This window comes from Coenobita brevimanus, chromosome 15 (genome assembly GCF_032717465.1).
Source record: "Coenobita brevimanus isolate Jiangsu-jjx chromosome 15, ASM3271746v2, whole genome shotgun sequence".
Classification (NCBI taxonomy): domain Eukaryota; kingdom Metazoa; phylum Arthropoda; class Malacostraca; order Decapoda; family Coenobitidae; genus Coenobita; species Coenobita brevimanus.
Window position 1 is genome coordinate 30032394 of NC_136968.1, and position 9626 is coordinate 30042019.

Below are 9626 nucleotides of genomic sequence, written 5' to 3' on the forward strand. Positions count from 1 at the left end.
CCCTTATTTCCCTCCCTGTTGCCCAAAGGAGGATGGTTGGCTGCAGAAGGGTAGCTACAGCCTGCAGTCCACTGAATTCAAATTAGCCTTAGCCTGGGGTTCCGACTACTACTACTACTACTACTACTACAACAACAACAACAATTATTACTATTACTCCTGCTTTTGCCGCCGCAGCCGCCGTCGCCACCATCGCCGCCGCCGCCGCCGCCGCTGCTGCTGCTGCTGCTACTGCTACTATGTGTACACCCGAGGAAAGTTCTGCGTTATTCACTCGCTCACCACTTCGAAGTAGTAAATAAGAGACAAGTGGTAGCGAAGCAGTAGCCAACATTCATCTATCTGGCAACTGTGTGAGAAGGATGGGGATGGAAGAGGGAGGGTTAGGAACTATCAGCTCCCCCAGCCTTCCTCCTCCCTTAACCTCTCCCCTCCTGCACAGTGTACCAGATATTTGAGTATCTGGCTACTGCTTCACTGGTGGTTGTCTTACGCAAAAACGTCCAACCTGGCAGGCAGGTGTATAAGGCGGAACTTTCCTCAGGTGTACCAACAATGAGAACACAATTTAATGGTCGGGCAAACTCTAGACTCTGCTCAGTTTAGGCGTCAAGTGGTCACTTCTCCATCTTGAATGCTGAGCTGTACTAAAAGATTAACATTAGAATAGATGCTAGTCATGAAAAAGTGCTATGGAAAGGACTCTGAGCCGCAGTATTTTTTTTTTTTTTTTTTTTTTATGCGAGGAAGAAGGAACCAAAGGCCATGAGCCCGCAGTAACAGTTCCCTCCAAGAGAAAAACAAAATACAATAGAGAGCCAAATTCAAGATCCGATCATTTTGAGATGCCTGGACACACTACGTTTGAAAGACTGGAGATCATAGGCAGCAGGAAATACAGACAGAGGGAGACAGTTCCAGAGCTGACCTGTTGCATAAATGAAAGACTGGGAGTAACGGTTAACTCTTGCATTAGAGAGTTGGACAGAAAAGGGATGAGAGTTTGCTGCCAGACGGGTGCTACGCGCCCGTCGTAGAGGTGGAGGAATGCAAGCAGACAGTTCAGAGGAGCAGTGGCCATTAAAGTAGCGATAGAAAAGAGATAAAGATGCAACAGTGCGGCGAAGAGACAGAGGTTGAAGGGAGTCAGTAAGAGGAGGAGAGTTAATGAGACGAAAAGCCTTTGACTCCACCCTATTGAGAAGAGCTGTATGTGGGGAGCCTCCCCACACATGAGAGTTGTACTCCACACAGGGGCGGATAAAACCCCTGTATAGAGTCAACAATTGTGCAGGGGTAAAGAAAGAGCGGAGTCGGCTTAGCACACCCAATCTCTTGGAAGCAGATTTTACAAGAGATGCAATATGATCTTTCCAAGATAAGTCCCGAGTAAACGAAACCCCAAGCATGTTCAACGATGATGCAGGATTAAGCTGAACATTATTAAACATTAGTGGGTATACCTGTGGAAGACTTTGTCGGGTTGATAGGTGTAAGAACTGAGTCTTAGATGCATTAAAGACAACCATATTATTTTTACCCCAGTCAGAGATATGAGCCAAGTCAGACATTAGGTGTGCCATAGCCTCATCCCTTGTTTCTTGAAGTAACTGTTGAGATGGGCGTTGCGGGAACCGAATGGAAAGGTGAAGGGTGGAGTCATCAGCGTATGAGTGGATAGGGTTAGATGTACAGCTTAGAAGATCATTGATGAATAAAAGGAAGAGAGTAGGTGATAGGACAGAGCCCTGAGGAACACCACTGTTGATAGATCTAGGAGAAGAACGATGGCCGTCTACAACAGCGGCAATAGAACGACCAGAAAGGAAGCTAGCGATGAAGGCACAGATAGAAGGATAGAAACCGTAGGAGGGCAGTTTGGAAATTAAAGATTTATGCCAGACTCGATCGAAAGCCTTTGAGATGTCAAGTGCAATGGCAAAGCTTTCGCCAAAGTCCCGAAAGGAGGATGACCAGGAGTCTGAAAGGTAGGTGAGAAGATCGCCAGTGGAGCGTCCCTGACGGAACCCATACTGACGATCGGAAAGAAGGTTGTGAGAGGAAAGATGCCTTAAAATTTTTCTATTAAGAATTGACTCGAAAACTTTTGAAATACAGGACGTTAAAGCAATTGGACGATAGTTGGAGGGTTGGGAGTGGTCACCCTTCTTTGGGACTGGCTGAATGAGAGCAAACTTCCAGCAAGAAGGAAAGGTACAAGTTGACAGACAAAGGCGAAATAGTTTGCCTAGGCAGGGTGTAAGCACAGAAGCACAGTTCTTGAGAACAACAGGAGGAACCCCATCAGGCCCATATGCCTTGTTAGTACTGAGGCCAGTGATGGCAGATAATACATCATCTGAAGAAATTTTAATGTCAGCCATAAGGAAGTCAGAGGGGGGAAGTGATGGAGGAACAGCACCGGAATCGTCTAAGGTGGAATTGGAGGAGAAAGTCTGTGCGAAGAGATCTGCTTTATCAGTAGAAGAAATAGCTACACAACCATCAGAGTAGAAAAGAGGAGGGAAGGATGATGAGGTAAAGTTGTTAGAAAGATTTTTGGCAAGGTGCCAGAAGGAGCGGGAAGAATTCGAGTTGGAGAGTTGAGAGCATTTAGTATGGATGAAATTATTTTTAGTAGAGCGAAGAACAGACTTAGCACGATTCCGGGCAGAAACGTAAAGATTATGTGATTCAGGGGTGGGTTGGCTCCGGTACCTTTTGTAGGCCTTTTCCTTGTTGCGGACAGCATTAGAACAAGCGTGATTAAACCAAGGCTTTCTTGCGTTAGTCAAAGGATATGAGAAAGGAATGTATGCTTCCATGCCCGAGAGAATAACCTCCGTAATGCGCAAGGCACACTCAGATGGCTCCCGGCCATGGAAGCAATAATCATTCCAGGGAAAATCAAAGAAGTACTGCCTGAGGGGCCTCCCAGTCCGTGGCTCCAAAATGCCACAGACGACGTTTCCCTGGAGGGTCCACAGGCCGTACCGGAGTGATAGGACAGGTTAAGGTAATAAGGTTGTGATCGGAGGAGCCCAACGGAGAGAAAAGATTAACAGAGTAAGCAGAAGGATTAGTTGTGAGGAAGAGGTCAAGTATGTTGGAGCTCTCTCCAAGGCGGTCAGGGATACGGGTAGGGTGCTGTACAAGCTGCTCTAGGTCATTAAGGATAGAAAAGATGTAGGCTTGTTCACCAGGTGGATCCGTGAAAGGAGAGGAGAGCCAAAGGTGGTGGTGAACATTGAAATCTCCAAGAATGGAGATTTCAGAGAAAGGAGAAATGGACAGAATGTGTTCCATCGTAGAAGTAAGATAATCGAAGAATTTTTGATAGTCAGTAGAATTAGGGGATAAGTAAACAGCACAGATATATTTAGTCAGAGAATGACAGGAAAGCCGAAGCCAGAGTGTGGAGAATTCAGAAGAATCAAGGTCAGGAACACGAGAGCAAGATAAGTCGTTGCGTATGTATAAACAACAGCCACCTTTGGCTTTGAAATGAGTATAGAGAAAGTAGGAGGATACAGAAAAGGGTTTGCTGTCAGTTGCCTCAGACAGCTGAGTCTCGGTTAGAAAAAGAAGGTGAGGTTTAGAGGAGGAGAGGTGGTGCTCAACAGAGCGAAAGTTAGATGAAAGGCCGCGAATGTTGCAGAAATGAAGAAGAAGAGAGTCAGACCGTGGTTCTAGGCACCTCGAGTCGTCACCGGGAGAGGGGCAGATGGCGGGGGCATTTATGGTCCCCCCCCCCTGGGGACTCCGAGGCTGTGTGAATTGACGCCATTTTTGGTTAATTTTGAATAGGAAGTGTAGTGTGTACTGTGCATGTAGTGTGGTGAAGATAGTTAGAGAAATTTGTACTGGAGAGCATGCTGGCCTACTCTCTGTGTAACTGAGACACTGAAAAAGTTCAGCAAAGGGGGATGGTCAGGAACTAGTCCTGAGGGCTGATGAAACGGGAGCTCCAGCACTCCCTGTCATCAGCTTTCCATCCACCTCGGGAGTACTGCCCTGCTCGTCTGGTGCTACAGTCTACTCCTCTTATTGTGCCATAGACCTAAGGAAAATGGCAACAAAATGGTGAAAATTTCCTTTTAATAAAACTTAATGGAATGTAGTCATGTATTCCAGCTGACTCCAGATGATTATAATTATATTCAGCTGAGGGTGAGTCACGAGAGTCTTGGAGTTAATGCTTCCATTACTGACCCACTTGACCGGGACGACTCTAGTACTTAATTCAATCTACCTTTAGACATTTTTATTCAGCAGGCGTGTAAAGGTGCCTGAGTGTGTTAATATTGTCACTGTCACTCCTGTCATGGTTGCAACTCAGGCACTGTATTCCAGGCAACATGGACACTTGTAGACAAAAATATCGATTCACTTCATTACGATAAACAAAGAGACGCCGAACAATGACTTTCGAAGCTCATTATTGTCATCCTCGGAACCCATCAAACCTCTCAGAATATTGTGCTTGAATTTCATAATTGTTTATCAGAAAACTGGATGGATATTTTTGGCCAGAATTGCACAGGTGCGGACAAAATAAACAGAAACACCGCCTTAAACCAGTCGCACAAGAACTGGGTCATTTCTGGTCAATGAGTTACACTGGAATGGGTGGGAAAGTGTTAATGTCATCCCCTCACTTACCCGTACACCTCCGGACAGAAATTCGTGATACAGGATAATCTGCCGCCAGAGGTCAGGTTAATCGCACACGTCTACCCCCCCCCCAACTCCCCCTCCTTACCCCCACCAAAACACTGATTTGTTAGGCGGATGGATCGGAGATACGAAGCTTCGCTCACTCTCACGTCTTGCCGCACGTAATGTTATCTTCATTTATCTTACAATTAGACGTATTATCAAATGCATAGATCCATCTCCAGTTCCGTGAGAAGTGATTATATCGAAGTTTTAGCAGATTTCAGTACAATGACCTTAATGTATAGAGTCTGGTTTCTAAATAGTTATCCAACGTGTTCTAAGCGATAGACTAAAATCCAAGTAACAGTTAAAAGTTATACGGCCAGATAAGTCTCTCTCTTGCCTTGTCATGTGGACAGCCACATATGCACCCACCTACTTATCCACCTACCAACTCAACCCATCCAACACAACACACCGACCTCAACCCTGCCACCCACCCAGCCCATCGATCCCTGCTATCCACCCTGCTAACCCACGAATGCCACACACGAAGTTCACCCAACAATGCCACTCAACTCATTTACTCATTCACTTCTCCACCCTGAACCCATCCAGCCACCCAACCCAACCACCCACTTAGACCATCCTGATCACCCAATCGTCTCAGCCACCCTGGCGACCAACGGTGCCCACTCACCCTGGTGACTCATTTTGCCCACACATCCTGACAACCTATCTTGCCCACCGACCCCTACCACCCTCCCTCACCACTCACAAATTCCACCCACCCTTCCCACTCACGAATTCCACCCACCCTTCCCACTCACGAATTCCACCCACCCTGGTCACCCAACAGTGCCATCCATCTCATCCATCCACACAACCCTCCCACCTCTCCCTGAACACTCCCCACCCACCTCAGCCTGCCCATCCACCCATCCTGTGCACCCACTCCTCCCACCGACCCACCCGCCCATCCACCCTTCTTACCCAACCCCATTTACTCCGCCACCCCATTCACCCATTTGAACCCGACTTATCAGTCAAACTCATCTTATCCAAACCTAACTTACCGACCCCTCCCCGACCACCCACATATCCAGCCACCTGCCCACCCAGCCCACCAAACGCATCCACTCATTAACCCATTTACCCCTACAACCCACCCAAAACTACTACACACACCACACCCAACAACTGTCCCCCCCCCACCCTCCATCTCCACTACTATCACTGTCCACCCACCCTGGCGATGCACAGAACTACCACACCCACCAACTCAACCTCAGCAACTCCACCCACCCAACCAACTGACACACACACACACACACACACACACACACACACACACAGAAAACACGCATAAACAGACAGACAGACAAACACACACACGCACACATATATACTGTATACAGAGAGAGAGAGAGAGAGAGAGAGAGAGAGAGAGAGAAACACGCATAACCAGACACACACACACACACACACACACACACACACACACACAGAAACAAAACACGCATAAACAGACAGACAGAAACACACACACACACACACACTCTCTCTCTCTCTCTCTCTCTCTCTCTCTCTCTCTCTCTCTGGCGCATAGACACACACACACACACACACACACACACACACACACACACACACACACACACACAGAAACTGACTCAGTAAGACACAAACAAAACACACACACACACACACACACACACACACACACACATACACACTGGCGCATACAGAGTGAGAGAGAGAGAGAGAGAGACTCAGTAACACACACACACACACTCACACACACACACATTGTTCCCCTATTCAAGAAAGGAAATAAACAGGATCCACTCAACTATAGACCAGTATCCCTGACTAGTGTTGTATGCAAGGTACTAGACAAACTGAGAAAAATTTAGGTAAACCAACTGCAATAATACAATATGATAACAGAAAGACAGTTCGGTTTTAGAAAAGGAAAAACATGTGTTACAAATCTATCTAATATACTACTGTATAGCAGTAGCCGTGTCAGTGTGTGTGTGTGTGTGTGTGTGTGTGTTTGTTTTGGGCAGCCGATACTACGCACTGAAATCACACCAAAATTGGCACAAAAATCACAGAAAATTCGCTGATGTGAAAAAACTTGGTCCCATCACGATTGAAAAAATGTTACCATATTTACTAAGCGATCACATGACCAAAAACTCTGCTCCCGAAGCCCGGCATAGGATCTCCGTAGAATTTTTTTGCCCAGACGTAGAACTAAAATAAACTGGGTTCCATTACCGAAGCTGCAAATAACACGATCAGTTGGTTAGCTGCAAAAAATCCAAGTGACAACGTTACACTAGAACAGCACATAAACGCGAGAGCCCTCCGCAGGAGCAAGTGAGAGGTGCCCGAAGGGCCCACGAGCACTTGTTAAGCTACTATGGTAGAGTTGCAGAAAGACTACAGAGAAGAGAAGGACGGGTGGACGGTATCTATTTTGATATTAAGGAAGCATTTGACAGAATGCCGCACCAAAGATTTCTATGGGTGCTGTACCATCAAGGAGGAATCTAAGGTAATCTGTTCTGCTGGATTTTTTTTTTTTTTTATAGATAATGAATGGAGGAAGGAAAAACAAAGGAAAAAAAATAAGTCCATGTTCCTAAAGGCATCCTCCATTCATAAAATATTTTTATTTCTCAGAAAAGGGAAATGAGAACAGTACTAAGGAGTAATTACTCATCATGGAGGAAAGTGACTAGCAGAGTTCCACAGGGCTCAGTGATGGCACCAAGTATGTTTTTAGTATATACTAATGATATAGGCTAGACAGGAACATTTGAATGGGATGCTATCTAAATATGTTTGCTGACGATACAAAAATACGAAGGAGAATTACAGACTCTTGCAGAGAGCTACAAGAAGAATTAAACAAGTTTCATAAATGGAGCAATAGATGGCAAATGGAAGTCAGTGTGGACAGATGCCATGTAATTAAGTTTGGTAAAAGTGGAAAAGGACCAGATTGGGATTATAAGCTAGGAAGTTCAACCCTACACATATCAGAAAAGAAGAAGGACCTAAGAGTGATAATCAATAATAAAATTTTTCTCCGGCAGACCACATAAATGGGAAGGTAAGAAACATGCATACACCGCTTGCTAATATGGGAATAGCATTCACATATATAAATGAAGGTACGCCGAGAAAGATAATTACCGGGTACCTCATTCATCAGACCAACCGTCGAATTTGCATCAGTGGTTTGGAATCCTCATTTCAACACACATAGATACGATTGAAAAAGTACAATGGGCTGCCACAAGATGGGCACCAAGCTTAAAGGATCTAAGCTATGAAGAAAGACTAGAAAAACTGAACCTACCAACACTACAAGAGAGAAGAAAAAGGAAACATGATGACACTCTATAAATATATCTCAGGGAAAGAAAGAATAGACTTCAATGAGTATATATCCTATGGGAATGCATCAGCAAGAAGACACTGCAAAAAAAAAAAAAAAAAAAAAAAACTACATAACAAGAGAGGTGAGAAAGACCTAAGAAAATTCAGTTTCCCAAATAGGGCAACTGACCAGTGGAATGCGCTATCCAATGAAATAATGCGTGCCAAAACTATTAAAAAACTTAAGGATATATATGATAAAAATGGTTTAATACACGGGACAGTACGAGCTTGACTCATTCATGTAAAGATACAATTTGGTAAGAAGAATTAGATAAGAACGGATATATGCACGCATACACACACACACACACACACATGCGGAAGGGTGGGAAAGGAGGGAGGGAGGATTTGGGGACGGTGAAGGGGACGGATGAGATGTGGAAGTGTCTAGTACTGTTGTAATAGCAGCTTACACAGTACATTGACTCGTATCTCCGACATAAACCCTTAATTCGGCTACATTATTGATGTATTTCCATTAGGATTCCATGATATGCTATCCAATTGGCAATAGTTTTAATGAGCGATTACTTTGGCAAAATATTAAAGATCATAACTATGCTAGTTTCAGTATTCCATGCTGTTCATACTATTCAATGCTTATACAGTCAGCCATCAAACACTAATTCGTAAGACGTGGGGCCAATCTTCCTTGGGGATAAACAACCACTGAGGATGATTAGTGGGTGAAGTTGTTGTGAACTACTCTGTCCCCGTGTGTTCTTACCTAATTGTTCTTACCTAACTGTATCTTTACAGGAATGAGTCAAGCTAGTACTGTCCCGTGTCTTAAACCATATTTATCGTACATATCCTTAAATTTGTGAATTGTTTTGGCACACACTATTTCATTCGGTAGTGCATTCCATTGACCAATTGCTCTGTTTGAGAAACTGAATTTCCTTAAGTCTTTATCACCTCTCTTCTTATGCAGTTTTTTGCTGTGTCCTCTTGCTGATGCTTCTCCATATATTAAGTAATCATTTATGTCTATTTTCTCCTTCCCTGATATGCACTTATATAGCATTATCATGTCACCTCTTTTCCTTCTCTCCTGTAGTGTTGGTAGATTCAGTTTATTTAGTCTTTCTTCGTAGCTTAGGTCCCTTAAGCTTGGTATCCATCTTGTAGCGGCCCTTTGAACTCTTTCAATCTTGTCTATATATATGATTTTTGAGATGAGGACTCCAGACTACTGATACATATTCCAGTGTTGGTCTAATGAATGATGTTATTATCCTTCTTAGCATGTCTTCATTTATGTATGTGAATGCTATTCTCATATTTGCAAGCAGTGTATACATGTTCCGTACCTTCTCACTGATGTGGTCAGCCGGAGATAGTCTGTTATTGATAATCACACCTAGGTCTTTCTCTCTTTCTGATGTGTATAGAGTTTTATTTCCTAACTTATAATCCCAATCAGGTCTTTTTTCACTTTTACCAAACTTGATTACATGACACTTGTCCACATTGAATTCCATTTGCCATGTATTACTCCATTCATG